Here is a 19149-nt window from a genome sequence, read left to right as displayed (position 1 = left end):
GACTCCATTTCATTTTATGTTCCATGAGAGTTAGAATGGGACTTTATTTAGGATATGGATTCTGGTATCCTGCAATCGAAGATCATAGCAGTTCTTTAGGGAATGTGTATAGTCAAGACTTTCTGCTGCATCTGTGTCCCGAATATATTCTCTATGAGCAGCGTGTCTGGGGATGTTTAGAAATGCAACTTGATAGGCTTCCCTCACCAATCTGTCCACTGAGGAGCTCTGGGGATGGAGCCCAGCTGTGTGAGTTATAGCAAGCCTTCTTGGATGGTGTGAACATTTGCTCAACCTGGATTACAGTTCTCTAGAACAGGGCTTCCTAAATATTTTCTAGTGACACCATTTTGCCTGAGAAATTTTCATAGAACCTCAGGATAGAGATACATTAAATAGATATACAAACTAATCATTTAGTGATAATAAATCATAAAAATCAAATACAATTCTTTGATGTAAATAAAATTTTATTATTAAGATGCAAGCAAATTTCCAAACTAATGGGATGGTCATGCTTATTTATTTTTATATAAAGAATTAAATCTTGTTAGATTATTTAATAATGTAGGACAGATAACATTTTCACTTTTAAAAGAGATGATTGATATTTTGATTTTATAATCATCAATGCTGAGAATATAGGGTCTCACTGTATAGCCTCAGCTGACCTGGATCTTGCTATGTAGACTGGCCTGGCCTCACATCTGCCTCTGCCTCTCACGTGCTGAGACTCAAGGTGTGTAATACCACTCCTAGCTGGCAGAAGTGCACTTAAAGCCATTTCAGAAATTGTTGGAAATTGTGTAATTTGGTGAAATCTTATGAAACTCAAGTCAGGATGGTGAAAACACCAGTTTTAAAACTCAAACATTCTAACACAATACAGTGTAAGAAGGTGGAGTTTGATGCTTGCATGCTTAGGAAACATGGGAGGAAAATATTAAGTCCTTTTGTTCTGAAATTAAACCATTATGTCTTAATAACAGCAGAAAATTCTGTGTACAGTAAAAACACTGTAATTCATAGCATTAAACAGTATTAAATCTAAGCTCTGCTGTTCCAGGCAGCATTTCTGGCATTGTATAACATGGTATGCATGCACATATCATGTGCATAGTGCAAAATGTGCATGCTACTTGTTTGGTACCAAGCTGCAGTGAAGTTCTGTGATGCAGTACAAGCAAGTACTGTCAGAAACAACTCAGATTCATTATATGTCTGACTTTGAAATTAGGTTTTGGTCCTTGGGAATTCAGACACCTTTTACTGTCACAAACTTTTCTTGTGATTCAGTTGCAAACCTTCTATGAGATCACAATCCATAGCTTGAGAAGAAGTAACTGTATGATCTTGATGGGATCTGATAACTTTTAAAGGATGTTGACACTTGACTGTTCTCTCAAATATTCTCAGTAAAATAGGTTAGAATGCAGCTCAGGTGTCAGAAGTTTAACATTTCTCATAAGGTGATGCTAATATATGAAACCATCACAGACAGCTGTTGCGGAGTTTCAACACACTCATTGGAGCAGCACAACTCAGATTTGGACAGTTTTCAGGAGAACTTTGCAATGTCTGTAGATGATGAGCTTGTTAGAACTGAGAGAGAGAGAGAGAGAGAGAGAGAGAGAGAGAGAGAGAGAGAGAGAGAGAGAGAGAGAGAGAGAGAGAGAGAGAGAGAGATATGCTCCTGGCATTGGGAGGAAAGAGGCTGAGCATGCTGCAGTGTCCAATACAGGTCCTACTATGAGCAGTTATCGAGTTCCAAATGTCAGCGGTACAGGTGTTAAAAATCTGGATGAGAGCATGAACCAGGGGTAACCTTGCTGCAAGGTTCATCATTGACTGGAGCATCTTGCATTGAGGGGTGAAGATGGAAAAAAAAACTTAGGTGTATCCTGAAGCCTTGAGTGGAAATAAAGCTGCAATGTGTGGACCATGATGTTCAGTCATGAATACTCCAGCAAGCCTTCCTGAAGGAAGGTGCCAAGCTGTCCAACTTCACACTGCCCCTCATCTTGAAGACAAGGTTAAGCCCACTGGGAATTAGATGAGATCCAATTTCATTCTGTATTCCACAGTTCTGTACAAAGAGAGATTAATTTACAGGACTCTTAAGAATTATGTCTTCTGAACCATCAAAAATACATTGTTATATTGAACACTCATGAAAATATACAGGATAATTTCATTTATGTCAGAAGCTAGGAAGATGGCTCAGTGGATAAGGAGGACCTGATTCCAGATACCTAGGTCCTATATAAAAATGGTGGTCATCTTACCTCAAGACTTGAGGCTAATTAGGAAGTATTAGGCAGAGATATGTAGATTTCCTGAGCTCTGCTGGCCACCCAGTGTGGTAGAATCAGTGTTGGAGACCATGTTTCAAAAATAAGATGAAGCACAACTGAAGATATCTGATCTTGGCCTCTAGCTTCCCCACATGCAGATTCATATACAACCTCTCTTAATTTTTTGTTTGTGTCTCCCAAACTCATTTACATGCAATTCCATCCATCCTTTGTAAGACCTTTTTACTTCCTGTTAAATGTATATGTAAGGAAAGGGCACAGGACCTCTAAGACCAACTTCTCAGCACAAAGGTGATTTCTTTGCCCTAGAGGGGCAAATGATAGAGAATAAGAGACAAAACCAGGAGATAGAGGATGAGGGAGAGGGGGAAAGGAACAAGGTAGTGAGGCAGGGGTATTTGCCCTGGAGAGACTAAGGACTGCCTCTGGATAGAGAGGACACAGACATGGCCCATAGGCAAAAGGTAGTTCATAAAGATAAAGGGAGAAACTCTGTGTTAGGATGAGGTGTTGAATTTTAGTTGGACAGATTAATGAGGTGAACCAAAGGATGCTTGGACTGCAGGGATTCAATGCTCTGATAGATGGACCTTGGTAGTCAACCCCAGAATAAACCTTGGTGTCAGTTTTAGGGATGCAATCTCTTGTTTTCAAGCAAGTCTTTTTTTTTTTTTTTCAGCAAGGCAGAGGGAATTGGAGAGAAGGGCAAGGCCTGCCAAAGTCATGTTTCCCAGACTAGGGCCTGCTACAGTCTCTTAATTGCACATTCAAGAAAGTCTTCTGTGGAGCAAAAGAATCAGGTAAGTTGTTTGTGAAGTGGGTAGATGAAGCTGTCAGGCCAGACCCAGAGGAAATGAGGCCAACTGAGTTTTGGGGGAAGATTATAAAACGGCTTTTCTATTCAGGATGCCGACTCTGCCTGGGGGTTGATATCCCTCTATTAGGGTTAAGTTGGGAATATGTCTCAGTGATAGAGCACTTACCTGGCATTCACAGGGCTCAGTATTGAAAAAAATTCAGCTAGAGCATGAACACTCTGGAGAATTGTGTCCTAGTTCATTCCACAAATGTTTTCTGAAAAGCTTTCTAAGTGTAGGAAAATCAATGGGACACTAAAACACTCCTCATTACTTTAATGTGAAAGAGGGATGAGTGAGTGACCTGTTTTGGAACAGTTATATTAACAGGCATGTAGGCTTCATGTGACTGGCATTTTGAAGCTTTTCTACTGTGATGAAGAAGATAGTCTGAAGTCTCGTGTATAGTTCAACAATTTCTCAAATGTCTAATGGAAGAAGTGACATACATCATCTGCTGGACTATTATTGATGTCTTGAACATGCATTTGGGTCTATAATAAACAAGGGTCCTCTTATTGTCCTTCCTCCAATAACTATACTTAAACATTAACTTCTGGTGGTCGTTGTGGGCTTGTGTTAAGATTTGAGTGAGGTACGAATTGCCCTAGCATAAAGTTTGTTGTGCAACTTTTATAACTTAATTCATCTGATGTAGTTTAGATGAGAAATGTTGTCCATAGGCTCAGATATTTGAGCACTTGGTCCACACTTGGTGACCTTCTTTGGGAGGCTATGGAAATTTAAGACATGGATCACTGATGAAAGCAATATGGGAAATAGAGTCACATGACTTGGTGTTTGATCTGTTGTGTTTCATTCTTGCTTTGGTCTAGTGTTTTCTCACTATGCTCCCATTCCTTTTGTTTATGCTCCCATTCTTCTCTTTTAGAGTTGGGATGTATATTTTGTGTCATTGTGCATTGGAAGGATGTATTTAGCATTTTGATTTTTATAGTGTGTTAGAGTTCAAAGGTTGCCTTGAATATCAGAGGAAACTAAGGACCTTTGAACTGTTTTGACATTATGGAAGACTATGGGAACTTTTGAAGTTGAGTTAAATGCACTTTGCATCATGAAATGGCTGTGGGTTTATGGGGACCAGGGAGTGGAATGTAGTGGTCTGAATGAGCGAAGTCATCCACAGGCTCAGGTATTTGAACACTTGGTCCATAGCTGGTGATTCTGTTTGAAGTTAATGGAACCTTAGGGGGTGGAGTCTTGCTGGAGGAAGTATATCACAGGATAGTGGCCTTTGAGAATTTATAACCTTGCCACACTTTTAGTTTACACTCTACCTCAGGTTTGTGATTTAAGATGTGATCTCTCTTTGTGAAGAACTTTGCTTCAGCTTCCTTATATCATGCTTTCCCCATCATTATGGACTCCCCTTTTAGAACTATAAGCCAAAGCAATCTCTTCCATATGTTGCTTTTGGTCCCAGTATTTTATCACTGCAAAAAAATAAGTGATTACATCATCACAAAGTGTATGGTCATTTCCTTTAAGATAATATTGTAAGCAAATTGTGGGTGCTTCAGCCCTTTGGTGGGGCCTCGTGGATAGTGAGTGAGGCTCCGTACTGCTCTGATAGTATGAGTGCCCATGTCCAAGAGCATACTGCATGGCACAAGAAAAAAGGATCTTGCAAACTATTAAGCCTCAGATTAGGCCTGGAACAGGATGGTGGCTTGCCTAGTCTGCAAGGAAGTCTCCTTGGGTGCTGGCAGCCTGGTACTTCCCCGTAGTGACAATGGGATGGGCGGCTACCCCAGAGCTCAAGTTGATTCCCCATTGGCCCAAAGGCTGTATAAAAATGCTTGCTGCTGTGCAATGCTTTAGATTTGCACTAGATGCTGGTTTCCAGAGTTTTTGTCACAGGTTGTTGACTCTGACTCTCTCACCCACTCTTGGATCCTGGTTTCCACAGCACTTGTTATAGACAAGTTGATCTAACAATGTCATATTCAAACATAACTCCCTTAGTACCATAAATAGTGTAGAAAAGAAATCTTGGGACATTCACTCAGTGAGTACCATTCAAGGCTATGAATATCCATTTAACCGTTTGAAAACAACAGGCAGAGTAGGAAGAAAGCTCTCTATCTCGGCACTGAATCTTGCATTTAGAGAAGTTGCTGGTTACCTGGGTACTACTAGCAAAGGCTAATGTGCTTCTTGGACAGCGCTTCAACTTTTCTCTTTTTTCTTTTTATTTGCATTTCACATGTTATCCCCTTTCCAAGTCCCTCTCCCCAGAAATCCCTTTTGAGGCTATCTTAGTCTCATAGATGCTGTCATGAAATTTGATGACATACAACATCTTAATGGAGAAAAGGTTTATTTTAGCTCACAATTCTAGTTTACAATCATTTAGGGAAAGTTAAGGCAGGAACTTCAAATAATCCAAGAGCAAAGAATGCATCCATGCATACTTAGTACTCAGCTAGCTTTCTCTACTCTTATATAATCTAGCCTGAAACCAAGGAATGGTTTTAGTCGCTTTCTTGCTGAGTCTTTCCATATCAATAAAGGGAATTAAACAATTCCTTACTGACATGCCCACAGGCTAACTTGTCTATAGCATCCCTCATTGTGACTCAATTCAAACTCATCATCACAATCGCCCTACACGTTTAGTGGGATGGAGACTGTAATTTTGAGAGCCTTTGATGAGGAAGTACTCTGTTTGACACAGAGGCACCCCTGTTTCCAGCCTGATCATTCACCCAGGTCCTGCTCAACTCCTAACTGGAATAGATGAATTTGCAGAATGCCTTGAAACCCCTGCCCACTTGATGAACTCAAGCACCCAATTTTCTGGTGACCAGCACCTGGCCAGTTTCAGATGCTTTTATATTTAAGCTCTACAGTTACTGAAAGCTCTAACTTGTACAGAACAATTTCTTCTGTCTTCTGCAGAAATCAGCACTCCCAGCTTGTTCTAAGGGAACTTACCTATCACACACAGAGCGTGTGACTCAGCAGCAGTGGCCAGAAACTCCTTATTACTCATAAGAGGGAAGTTTGCTTTTGATGCAGATACAAATTGAGTTGTATTGACCTTCAACCACACTTCCCAAAAATGTTTCAATGCAGAATTATTTAAAAGCATATTCACAAAAGCTCTTCCTTCTCTTTCTCTATCCCTTCCTGTCTCTCTCCATCACTTTCTTTTGTTCTTTGTTTCTAAGAGTCTTCACTATCCTGGAACTCACTCTATAGACCAGGCTGCCCTCCCTCTCTGACTCCACTCCCTGGGCAATCTGCAAATCTTCATGGCAGATACAGCTTTCCTGTTATGTGGACACTCATACGCTGTTCAGATCTAACACATCCCCATTCTTTGTGTCAGCACCTAGAAACACATTCTACCTGGCATTCACAGTAGCCATACCTGATAGGGAATCAGAAGTACCCTCTACAAAGCAACTTATACCCACTACACTCTCCTAAGATCCAGAAAGGTTCTTCAACAGAAACAAAGGAATGGAAAACCCACCCATAAGACATGAACAGATACCAACACCTAGAATTAGTCATTCCAAACCCAGATGCTTAGATGCCACTGTAAAACCCAATCAATAGCAGCCTGGACAGCATGTCTTCACTAGAGCCCAGCAACCCTACCATAATAGGCCTCAAGAAATGAACTATAGCTGAAGCATGAGACAAGGAATTCAATATAGATAATATAAATATGGTCAAGAACCATAAAGAGAATATAACTAAGTCTATTAATAAAATCCATGTAAACACACTTAAAAAATCCAGTGGAATGAAATGAAAGAAACTGTTCAAGACATTAAAATGAAAATAGAATCAATTAAAAAAACCCACACCGAGGAAAAATATGGAGACAAAGTGCTGAGCAGAGGCAGAAGGAAAGGCCATCCAGAGACTGTCCCACCTGGGGATTCATCCCATATATAGTTGTCAACAAATTCCAGCACTATTGTGGATGCTAAGAAAGGCTTGCTGAAAGGATCCTGATATAGCTGTCTCCTGAGAGACCCTGCCACAGCCTTACAAATACAGAGTCGGATGCTCGCAGCCAACCATTGCACTGAGTGTGGGGTCCCCAATGGAGGAGTTAGAGAAAGGTCTGAAGGAGCTGAAAGGGTTTGCAATAGGAAGAACAATAATATAAACCAGCCAGAACCCCCAGAGCTCCCAGGGACTAAGTCACCAACCAAGGACTACATATGGCTCAGGCTGCATATGTAGCAGAGGGACGGCCTTGTCAGGCATCAATGAGAGGAGAGTTCCTTGGTTCTATGAAGGTTTGATAGATGCCCCAATGTATGGGAATGGAGGGAAGGGAGGTGGGAATGGGTGGGTGGGTGGAGGAACACTGTCATAAAGCAGGGGGTGGGGGATTGGATAGGGGTTTCCGGAAAATGGGGAAACCAGGTAAAGGGATAACACTTGAAATGTAAATACATTTTAAAAAATTGAAAAAAAAAACAGTGGAATGAAATGAAATAAACTGTTCAAGACATTAAAATGAATATAGAATCAATTAAAAAACCTGCACTGAGGAAAAATGGAAAGTAAAAATTTAGGAACTTGAACCAGAACCTGAGAGGTAACCTTCACCAACAGAGCACGAGAGATGGATGAGAGAATCTCAGACATCAAAGATAGAAGAAATGGCTACCTTGGTAAAAAAAAAAAATTAAACTTAAAATGATCCAGACACAAAACATTCAGGAAATCTGGGATACTATGAAAAGACCAAATCTACAAAGAGAGAAAGGAGAAGAAACCCAGGTCAAAGGCACAGAAAATATTTTCAACAACATCATAGAAGAAAATTTTCCTAACCTAAAGAAGGAGATGCTTGTGAAGGTGCACAAAGCATCATACAGAACACCTAATGTACTAGACCAGAAAAATTCCACACACCATATAATAATCAAAACACTAAATTACAAAATGAAGAAAGATTATTAAAAGCTACAAGGGATAATGACAAGTAACATAAAGACAGACCTATTAGAATTATACCTATTGCTTCTCGGCCTTTTGGCTAAGATCCAGTATAGAATTATACATGACTTCTCAGTGGAGATTTTAAAAGGCAGAAAGGCCTAGACAGATATTCTTCAGAATCAAAGTGACAACAGATGCCACCCAAGATGACTATAACCAGTAAAACTTTAAATCACAGTATATTAAGAAAGAAAAACATTCTATCTACAAATCTCACTCTAAACTTCAATTATAACAGGTTGGCCATACCCAAGAAAACACAAGGAATAAACCATCTGAGACAGAATGCGAAAATTCATATCACAACCACAACAAAAACAAAACTAGGAGTAACTAAACACTGTTTACTGATAACTCTCAACATTAATGGTCTCAATTCCTTTAATGAAAAGGCACAGAACAACGGATTGGATTAGAAAACAGGATCCATCCTTCTGCTGCATCCCAGAAACACACCCTACATCAATGATAGACATTACCTTGGGGCAAATGGATGGAAATGGAATTTTAAGAAAATGGACCCAAGAAGTAAGCTGGTATAGTCATTTTAGTTATCTGGCAAAATAGATGTCAATACAAAATTAATTAGAAGAAATAGGGAAGAACACTGCATACTCATTAAAGGAAAAAAATCTATGAAACAAATACTGTAATTATGAATATTCATACACCAAACACAGGGGCACCCAAGTTCATAAAAGAAATACTACTATAGGTAAAATCACACATTGACACCTTAAAAAGAAACATTGGGAGATTTCAATACCTAACTCTTGCTAATAGATAGGTCATCCAAACAATAACCAATCAGAGAAATGCTGCAGATAACTGATGACGTAAACCAAATGGACCTAACATATATGTATAGATCATTTTATCCAAACACAAAAGAATATATTCTCTGCACTTCATGGAACTTTCTCCAAAATTGACCACATACTTGTACACAAAGCAAGTCTCAATAGATATAAGAAACAAAAAATAACGTCCTGAATCCTATCAGACCACAATGGATTAAACAACAGAGAAACAACAGAAAGCTTACAAATTCATGGAAAGTGAACAAATGAGTCAAGTCCCAAATCAGGAAAAACATTAAACCCTTTTTAGAATCAAATGAAAATGAAAGCACAACATACCCAAATGCATGGGACACAATGAAGGTAGTTCTTTGAGGTAAGTTCATAGCACTAAGTGCCTACATAAAAAATATTGGCGTTGGTAATTTAATGGCCTAACTGAAAGCTCTAGAACAAAAAGAAGAAATGATACCCCAAAGAAGCAGATGGCAAGAAATAATCAAACTCAGCATGGAAATCAATAAACACACCAAAAGCATAAAAAGGTGTCGGCGAGGATGTGGAGAAAGAAGAATACTCCTCCTCTGCTGGTGGGATTTCAAGCCGGTAAAATCACTCTGGAAATCAGTCTGGCAGTTCCTCAGAAATTTGGGCATGACACTTCTGGAGGACCCTGCTATACCACTCCTGGGCATATACCCAGAGGATTCCCCACCATGTAATAAGGATACATGCTCTACTGTGTTCATAGCAGCCCTATTTATAATAGCCAGAAGCTGGAAAGAACCCAGATGTCACTCAATGGAGGAATGGATACAGAAAATGTGGTATATTTACACAATGGAATACTACTCAACAATTAGAAACAATGAATTCACAAAATTTTTAGGCAAATGGTTGGATCTGGAAAATATCATCCTAAGTGAGGTAACCCAGTCACAAAAGAATACACATGGAATGCAGTCATTGATAAGTGGATATTAATTAGCCCAGAAGCTCTGAATACCCAAGACACAACTCACATATCAAGATATTCCCAAGAAGAAGGAAGGAGAGAGCCCTGGTCCTGGAAAGGATTGATACAGCATTGTAGGGGATTACCAGGACAGAGAAGTGGGAGGGGGGTGATTGGGGAACAGGCAGAGGGAAGAGGGCTTATGGGACTTATGTGGAGGGGGGAACTGGGAAGGGGAAAATCATTTGAAATGTAAACAAAGAATATAGAAAAAAAGTCTTTTTCTACAGGCAATAAATAAATAAACAAATAAATAAATAAAAAAAAGAATTCCCTTGAGAATCATTCCTGGGCACAGAGGGCATCAAAGATCTAGTGTGACACCCTATCTTGGGGGCAAATTCGTTAGGCATTTGGGCAATTAGTAGATGAAAATCCTTGCCTTTGGTTAGTGATTCAGCCACAGCCTACTGTATGTATCTTTGAAACTAAGACACGTCTTGTTAGCAAACCAGCAAACACAGAATAAACACACCAAGAAACTATCTGCTATTTCATGTCTGAGGATGCTTTCCTCTTTTATTAAATAAACAAGTATTATTGAGCATCCACTCTTGTGCAAGGCAGTATGTTGGCTGGGGATCATAGCAAAATAAATCCAGTAATGATGTTTGCTTCTAAAAAAAAGCATAAAAAGAGTCAATAAAACAAAGAGTTGATTCTTTGAGAAAAGCAGTAAGACTGATAAAACCTCAGCAAAATGAACTAAAAGATGGAGAGAGAAGAATTAATAAAAAAGAGGCTAAAGGGTGGGTGAGGGGATTAGTAGACTATGGGAAAAACCAAAAAATCATAAAACACTTTAAAAAATATCTGTACTCCTTAAATTGGAAAACCTAAAAGAAATGGATAAATGTGTTGATATATACCACCTACCAAAGTTAAATCAAGATTAGATGAGCAGTTTTAAAAAGACCTATAACTCTTAGTGAAACAGAAGCAATATTTAGAAGCAGCATTAGTATTCTATTAGAAATCAAAGCAGTATTAATTCTCAACCTATTCCTCAGTGTGTGAATGAGTGGGTCTCTGCGTCTGTTTCTTGTACCTTTTCTTGGGCTGTTTTTAATTTTGCTTTATTTTGTCCTATCTGATGTGTTAGTTCTTGTTTTATCCTATTATACTATATTATATCATATTTTATTTTATTATTGTCCCTTAGAAGCATGTTTGTTTACTAATGATACACAGAAAAGAGTGGATCCAGATGGGAGGGGAAGGGGGAAGGAACTGGGAAGAGTAGAGGGAGGGGAAACTGTCATCAAGATATATTATGTGAGAAAAATTATTTCCAATAAAAGGAAAAATGTTAGAGTATAGAAGTATAGGAAATCTCTGCAATGTTAACAGGGACTTATTTATTTATTTATTTATTTATTTATTTATTTATTTATTTATTTTTCGAGACAGGGTTTCTCTGTGTAGTTCTCGCTGTCCTGGAACCTACTCTGTAGACCAGGCTGGCTTGGCACTCAGAAATCTGCCCACCTCTGCCTCCCAAGTGCTGGGATTAAAGGCGTGCGCCACCACTGCCTGGCCTTATTTACTTATTTATTGAAACTTGGTAAAATTGTACCAAGTGTCAAACAAAATTCAATTTATGCTTATTGAAAGGCTATTTAACATTTTTGTATAATTACCATTCTCTTTCTGAAACAGAATATATCCATAGTGTTTGTTTAGCAAACCTTTCTCTTGTTTTGAATTTCAAAAGACAATTTTATTTGGACAGAAACCTTTAAACAGAACATAGAGAAGTTAGGCATTATTAAAATATACTCTTGTCAAGTGATTTAGCATTGGAATATAAGAGGGGAATGGGAAACACATGGCACCTAATCCACTGCAGAGCAAGAGAGATCCTGTAGGACAGCCATATGTGGGCAAAGGTTACCTTTTTCTCACAAACTTTTACTTCCACCCACCTCTATTCCTCCCCAGAACCCCCAGAGCAACAAGGGAAAGAGGCCATTTATTACACCTGAAGTGTCAGCAACACACTGGATCTGTGTTGTCCAAGGGCCCTGGGTTGGAGAGGTCTGTGGCAGTGGGAAAATTACATGGGCAGGCCACTCTAGTGTGTGTGTGTGTGTGTGTGTGTGTGTGTGTGTGTGTGTGGTGGGGAGAGCTGAACCCTTTGGCTACCAGTATCCAGAGAAATAGACAGGTACACCAACTAGTGGGGATTTTTAGTAGCCACAGTAGATATCCCTTTACCTATATAGGCACTCTGAGGGTAGTTCAGTAGGCTCAGGGTAGGGATCATCAGAGTGAGACAACTCTGGTTCAAAAATCAGAGGTCAGCATCCAAGCAGTGGCTTTTGGGGAGACAAGATCTCTCAGATATAATTTGTGCACAGCAGAACATGAAGAGGTGATGTGGAACCTGGCACATTCTGGCTTCACCATGTAGTCTGTGCTAGCAATGGTACCAGCTCAGATGAACCCCTCAACATCCTCCACCCTGCAGCCATCTCTGACTGGGGAGGGCCTTGTAGGCCAGAACTGAACAGACCACAGGTGGACACTGGAAATGTTCAGGCTGCTGGCACTTGTCCTGGTACCCACAGAAGTGACTTGTCCCAACATGCAAGTTGTCCCCAGGCAGTCACCAAAACAATTTTGTAAACACAGACAAATAAAGCCAGCTTTGAGAGATGACAGCAACCACTACTTTGATCTTGATGTTCAAAATCCGACTTCAAGTCCAGTTGAGTGTTTCTCTACACTGGACAGCTAAAGGCACCTGTATCTGCTTCTTCCCCAAAGATGGAAGCTTTCCCTTGGGAAGTTCCTCTTGGGAACATCACACTCCTAGCTGATGCTCCCAACACCAGAATAGCCCCAGCCCACACTCAGTCTGCTAGTTGATAAAACTTACTTACACATCCTGCCCATCTTAACTCATTCTAAAGGACCTTCCACAAGTCATCTTTGTGGTACTGGGTGAAGGTACTTAGGATGAGCTCTGTCCCTGCCAGTCCTACCAGACAGACAAGCTAAACATATGAGACACAGTGACCTTTTACTGGCATGGTGACCTTTTCCCAGCCCCCACTGTGCAAGGTAGTAGAATGCTAGAGTGTTCAGATTCAGCCCTATCATATGAGACCTTCCTCTTACCCCATTCAGTAGCTAGTTAATATCATTAATGCACAAATGAAATCCTAAGTCATACCAAGGATCAGGAAAAAGATTCCATCCCATAGAGCCTTCCAAGGGTTAGCTGAGAATAAGCTCTTCAGCACCTACTAAAAGCCCCTTAGAGTTTATGGTTGCATTCTCCTAATTTTACATGTTTGAGGACCTCAAATTCTTTCTCAAAGTCACAACCACATATATAAACTTCAATTTTCCCACTCTTAAATCATCCCTTCATTCCTTTTGGGAACTTCAAAATAAAAGCAGCTCCTCTGCCTGGCTCCAGATCCTCTTCTAGGACATTGCTTGTCCCCAGGGGCTGATGTGACATGACAATCCAGTACCTGCCTCTGTGGGCTACTTCACTTAATTGTGCAGCATTTGCTTGTTTTTATGCAGTTTTACAGAAGGCTTTTGACCGTGTTCGCAGTACTTCTGATGTAGATACGAAGTCCTCAAGCTTCTTGCCTTGCTCTAACAAAGACTCCATGGTGTTATGTAGAATGATTTTGGTCTCTTCCAGTTCAGCCTGTACTTTACTCATGGGATCAGCTTCTCAGGGATTCTGGTATCTTGTAGCAGGGGATCCTACTGGCCAATGTATTCTATTGACCTGCTTGGTCATCTAATCTATTATTATATTATGAATATTAATATATTATGAATAATCTATTATTCATCCAATACCTTCTCCAGCAAGGTAAAAGCTACTCTGGAAGGGTATTCCCTGTAAGTAGTGACAACTCCTGCAAAACTGTTACTCCGGATGTAGACATGGCAAGGATACTCTTGTTCTTTGAGAGAAGCTCTGCTGCCTTATGTCGAGTATACCAAAACCAGTTGACTTGTAAAGGTCATGAATTCCTGAACACTGGACCTCTGGAAGAAACTGAAGGAAGACACGCTGTATACAGCCTTGAGCAGAACGGCTTTTGGTTTGCTTTGGTAAAGGACACTGAAGCTGTACAGCTTCCTAGAGCCTCACCTTCGGGCTGCCAGCTGGATCCTAGACCTGCTCACAGGAGCAGGGCCACGGTCCCTCAAAACAGCGGCAGCTGTCTGCGGATGTGGCTGGGCAAGTTTCTTCCAAAACTTTCTTTGCATTAATATTGTTATAAAGTATTTTCATCAGATATTGGTAAAATAGTATCTTTGCTGTTAAAAGCCTGTTGACAAAAAATTATGAGCTTGGTGTTTTATTACATGAATTTCAACATTTGAATTGTTCAATTACTTCAAATTAAACATTACTTCAAATTAAAATTTTGATTGACTCTTTAGTTGTATTTTATTTATTAATTTATTATTCACTTTAATTACTATTGCAGGCCCCCTCCATTGTCTCCTCCCAGTTCCACCTTTCCCCTTTCTCCTTCCACCCCACTGGATACCAACCCGCCCTGGAACATCAAGTCTCATCAGAAAAGGCAGCCCAGCTGGAGGAAAGGGGTCTATAGGCAGGCAACCCAGTCCAAGTCAGAGACTTCCCCTGCTCTAATTGTTGGGGGACACACATGAAAACCAAGCTGCACATCTGCTACCTATGTGTAGGGGGCCTGGTTCCAGCCTGTGTATGCTGTTTGGTTGGTGCTCCAGTCTCTGTGAGTTCCACAAGGGCCCAGGTTTGTTGGCTCTGTAGGTTTTCTTAGGGTATTCTTGACTCCTCCTGCTCCCTCAGTCCTTCCCCTCCCACTCTTCCACAAGTCTCCCTGAGCTCTCCCTAGTGTGTGATGGTGTTATCTACATCTGTTTTCATTCACTACTGGATGATGCCTCTCAGAAGACAGTTGTGCTAGGCTCCTGTCTACAAGCATAGCAATCATAGAGCCAGGAGTTGGCTCTCTCCCATGGGGTGTGTATCAAGTTAAAAAAGTCTGCCATCCCTCCCCTAGTCTCAAGGCTAGACAGATCTAATGTAGAGTTCTACAAGATTTTCAAAGAAAAATTAATGCCAATAGTTCTTAAATTGTTCCTTAAAATAGAAACAGAAGGAATATTGCCTAATTCTTTTTATGAGGCTACAACTACCCTGATACCCAAGCCACATAAAGACCCAACAAGAAAAGTACGGGCCAATTTCCCTTATGAACATAGATGCAAAAATTCTCAATAAAGTGCTTGCAAACCAAATAGAAGAACATATATAATCATCTCATTAGATGTAGAAAGGCCTGTGACAAAAATCCAATAAGTCTTCATAATAAAAGTCCTATAGAGGTTAGGGATCCAAGGGGCATATCTCAACATAATAAGGCAGTTTGAGCAAGCCTATAGCCAACATCAAGTTAAATGGAGAGAAAGTCAAAGCAATTCTATGAAAAAATCAGCAACAAGTCAAGGTTGTCCATCCTCTCCTTAGCTATTCAATATAATACTTGAAGTCTTGGCTAAAGTAATAAGACAACTGAAGGAAATCAAAGGAATGCAAATTAGAAAATAAGTCAAAATACCTTTATTTGCAGATGATATGATAGTACACATAAATGATCCTAAAAATTATCTGATAAAAATATCATAAGTAGCTGGATACAAAATTAATGCAAAAAATCAGTAGCCTTCATATATATAAATGATAAATGGATTGAGAAAGAAATCAGGGAAATAACAATAATTGTAAATAATATAAACTATCTTGAGGTAACTTTAACCAAGCAAGTGAAATACTTGGATGATAAAACTTCAAGTCTTTGAGGAAAGAAATTGAAGTAGGTATCAGTAGATAGAAAGACCTGCTATACCACTCCTGGGCATATACCCAGAGGATTCCCCGGCATGCAATAAGGACACATGCTCTACTATGTTCATAGCAGCCCTATTTGTAGTAGCCAGAAGCTGGAAAGAAACCAGGTGTCCCTCAACGGAGGAATGGATACAAAAAATGTGGTATATTTACACAATGGAGTACTATTCAGCCATTAGAAACAATGAATTCATGAAATTCTTAGATAAATGGATGGAGCTGGAGAACATCATACTAAGTGAGGTAACCCAGTCTCAAAAGATCAATCATGGTATGCACTCACTGATAAGTGGATATTAGCCTAGAAACTTTGAATACCCAAATCATGATCCACACGTTAAATGAGGTCCAAAAATAATGGAGGAGTGGCCCCTGGTTCTGGAAAGACTCAGTGCAAGAGTATAGGGCAATACCAGAACAGGGAAGTGGGAACGGGTGGATGGGGGAACAGGGGGAGGGAAGAGGGCTTATGGGACTTTTGGGGAGTGGGGAGCCAGAAAAGGGGAAAGCATTTGAAATGTAAATAAAGAATATATCAAATAAAAAAAAAGAAATCATACTAAAAAAAAGAAAGAAAAAAAGAAGATAGAAAGATCCCTCATGCTCATGGATCAGTAGAATTAACATTGCAAAAAATGACCATCCAATTTCCAGCTTATATGGAAACACACATGCGCGTGCGTGCGCGCATGCGCGCGCACGCACACACACACACACACACACACACACACACACACACACACACACACACACACACACAAATAAATCAGGATAATCCTGAATAATGAAAGAACTGCTGGTGGTATCATCATTTGAAATTCCTAGTTGTACTCCAGAGCTATAGTAATAAAACCCCATAAAAGCAGCATAAAAATAGGCATGTTGTTTTTCTGCCAGGGAGAGAGAGAGAGAGAGAGAGAGAGAGAGAGAGAGAGAGAGAGAGAGAGAGAGAGAGGGAGGGAGGGAGGTGACAGGCACCATGTAGCTCGGCTAGTTCAAGTTAGACCCCTGTTAGGTCTAGCCTGTACTAGCCACCAGAAGAATTCCAACATAGGATAGCTGATGAGCTTAGGATAATAGATTCTACACCCAGTGTTTGTGTCAGCTGGTTGATTTTAAGTATTAAGATGGTCTGGTGTTTTCCATTCGTGAAGATTCAGGAAACAAACAGGCATCTGGCAAAAAAGAAAAGAAAAGAAGATAAAATGACAAAAAACAAAACTGGATGGGACAAAACCGCAAACAAAAAACGAAGAGCCAAATAAAAATCACAAGAAATACAAATAGATCCAGAAACACACATGCACACACACACACACACTCACACACAGACCTTCAGGGAAATCCCATAAAATGCAAAATTAGAATTTATAATACATAAACAAAATACCTATAAGGTAAAAGAAAGAAAGGAAGGAAGGAAGAGAGGAAGAAAGGAAAAAAGAGAAAGAAAGAAAAGACGGAAAAAGAAGGTGAAAGAAGATGAAAAGAAGGAGGAAGAAGGGGAAAGAAGAGAAGGAAGAGGAAAGAAATGGGGTTCAGAGGGCACTTGGTGGGACCAGGCAGTAAGCACCAGGATGTGGGTTGTGCTGCCGCTGCTCTGCGATGGGGCCTGGCTACTGAGCACAGTGGCCACTGCCAAGCTGACCATGAATGCCACAGAAAAGTTCCACTTCAAGTCATGGATCTCTCAAACACTGGACCACCAACTATGCAGCATACAGCAGCTGATCTGAGGCCCCCAACACACATACAGTAGAGGACTGCCAGGTGTGTGTGCAGAGATGATGCACCTAACCCTCAAGAGACTGGAAGCCCCAGGGAGTTTAGAGGTCAGGTGGGGGGGGTGGTGGAACATCCTCCTGGAGAAAATGGGTGTGGAGAGTAGGTATGGGATGTGGAACAGTCAGAGGGTGGATGGCGGTGGGGGGAATAAAATATGGAGTGTGTAAAAATAATTAATAAAAAATATTTAAACAAAAAAGACATACAGCTTGGAGTACAACCACAGGCTGCAGATGTTTGCCAACAACTGGAGGAAGATTCATGCTTACAAGTAGAGGAACCACACATTTAAAATGGTGTTGTACCAGTTTTCAGATATGAGCTTTGCTGAAATAAAACACAAATACCCCTGGTCAGAGCCTCAGAATTGCTCAGCCACCAAAAATAACTACGTCCATGGTACTGGCCGCTACCCGTCCTCCATGGAATGGCAGAAGAAAGGAAATGTTGTTTCAGCAGTGAAAAATCAGGGGACCGGTGGCAGCTGCTGGACTTTCTCCATCACCAGACCCAGCTGTGGCTATTGTCATTAGGAAAATGCTGTCTTTGGCTGAGCTGGTAGTTTGTGCCCAGGACTTGAACAATCATGGCTGCGAAGGAGGTCTCCTCAGCCAGGCCTTCGAGTACATCCTGTACAAGGGCATCATGGAAGAAGACAACTACCCTTACATAGGCAAACCAGTGTAAATTCAATCCCCTCAAAAAGCTGTCTCATTAGTCAAGAATGTTGTCAACATTACACTCAATGACAAGGCTGCAATGGTAAAGGCTGTGGCTGTATACAACCCTGTGAGCTTTGCTGTTGAGCTGACTGAAGATTTTATGATAAATAAAAGTGGTATCTACTCCAGTAAATCCTGTCATAAAATTCCAGATAAAGTAAACCATGTTGACTATGGAGAACAGAATGGATTACTTTACTGGATTATGAAAAACTCTTGGGGCTCCTAGTGGGGGAATGATGGGTACTTACTCATTGAGCCTGTAAAGAACATTCATGACCTGGTTGCCTGTGCCTCCTACCCCTCCGGTATAAGCCATGGCTGCACAGGCAACTGGTTGGCAGACAAAGGTAGAAACTTGTCCTTTAACGAGAAGGCTGCCCTGGAGAAAATTGTGTGGGAATCCACCCAGAGGCCCTCTCACTCCTGAGTCTAAAGGCCTAAAAACAGTATGGAAGAACTTCATCAGCAACAAACCCAAGTGACATCATCACCAGCCATACGCATTGAATGTGGTTTGTAAATGACCCAAACCTAGTTGGACCTGGAATCTTCACTCTTTCCAGCTCTCTTCATGTGCTGAGAGCTGCAATGGCTACCTTTTCTATGTTGTGTGTTCAATAAATGCACAGTGACTACCTCCCTGAGCTGGGAGGCCTAGACCTCTAAAAGGAAAGGAAGGAAGGAAGGAAGGAAGGAAGGAAGGAAGGAAGGAAGGAAGAAAAGAAGGAAGGAAGGAAGGAAGAAAGAAGGAAAGAAGAAAAGTCCAGACAAAGCAT

The 19149-nt window shown here is 40.5% G+C and overlaps 2 pseudogenes; one reads left to right on the top strand and one right to left on the bottom strand.

Annotated features, from left to right (window-relative positions):
- Positions 1-13514: 13514 nt before the first annotated feature.
- On the bottom strand, positions 13515-14227 carry LOC127674423 (synaptobrevin homolog YKT6-like; annotated as a pseudogene).
- Positions 14228-17440: 3213 nt separating this feature from the next.
- On the top strand, positions 17441-18800 carry LOC127674422 (pro-cathepsin H-like; annotated as a pseudogene).
- The last annotated feature ends 349 nt before the right edge of the window (positions 18801-19149 follow it).

The sequence above is a fragment of the Apodemus sylvaticus genome, chromosome X (assembly GCF_947179515.1).
Source record: "Apodemus sylvaticus chromosome X, mApoSyl1.1, whole genome shotgun sequence".
NCBI classification, from domain to species: domain Eukaryota; kingdom Metazoa; phylum Chordata; class Mammalia; order Rodentia; family Muridae; genus Apodemus; species Apodemus sylvaticus.
Note: the sequence above shows the minus strand (reverse complement) of the source record. Positions and strands in the feature narration are given on the sequence as shown.